Raw genomic sequence first — 653 nt, 5'->3', positions numbered from 1 at the left:
CCAAGGAGAAGCACACAAAAAGAATCCCAAGGTAATCCACTCTGGAAGCAACAATGATGTCAACAGCTACCATAATACTCCAAGTTAAAGGCTACAATTACCTGGCACAGTCAACAGCAGATGCTCTTTATCACCAATTCCCTACACTAGCTGAGAGTCCAGCTACATCATTATCTATCACCAGAAGGGAACTGATGTTGTTTTCAAGCTTCTTCACTTCACCAAAACCGTATCATTTTAGGACTCTTGACTACCTCTGACATCCTGTCCAGACAGACCCCGACTCAACATTTTAACTCTATTCATGAAGTGAATAAACTTCAAACAAAATAACCTAAAACACGGAAAAGGGTAAGGTTAAAACAAACAAATCAGGAAAGTGATACAAATAAATTAAGTACCTTAAAATTCAATGACTTGAGGGCAACTTCACTTCCAGGACTCTTCGTATCAAAAACAGAGTGGATTTTCAAAAACTCTTTGCTAAGGTATCTGTCAGCTGGTTTTGGGTGGCCATTTACACATGTCACATGCCAAAACTAAAAAGAAGAATGAAATCCATCTCCCTGAAAGAATGCAAGATTCAATAATGGATTTTGGGAAAAAAGGATGCATAGCAGAAAATACAAAGTACATAGAACTCAGCAGAAAAG

This window comes from Camarhynchus parvulus, chromosome 3, assembly GCF_901933205.1.
Source record: "Camarhynchus parvulus chromosome 3, STF_HiC, whole genome shotgun sequence".
NCBI classification, from domain to species: Eukaryota; Metazoa; Chordata; class Aves; order Passeriformes; family Thraupidae; genus Camarhynchus; species Camarhynchus parvulus.
Note: the sequence above shows the minus strand (reverse complement) of the source record.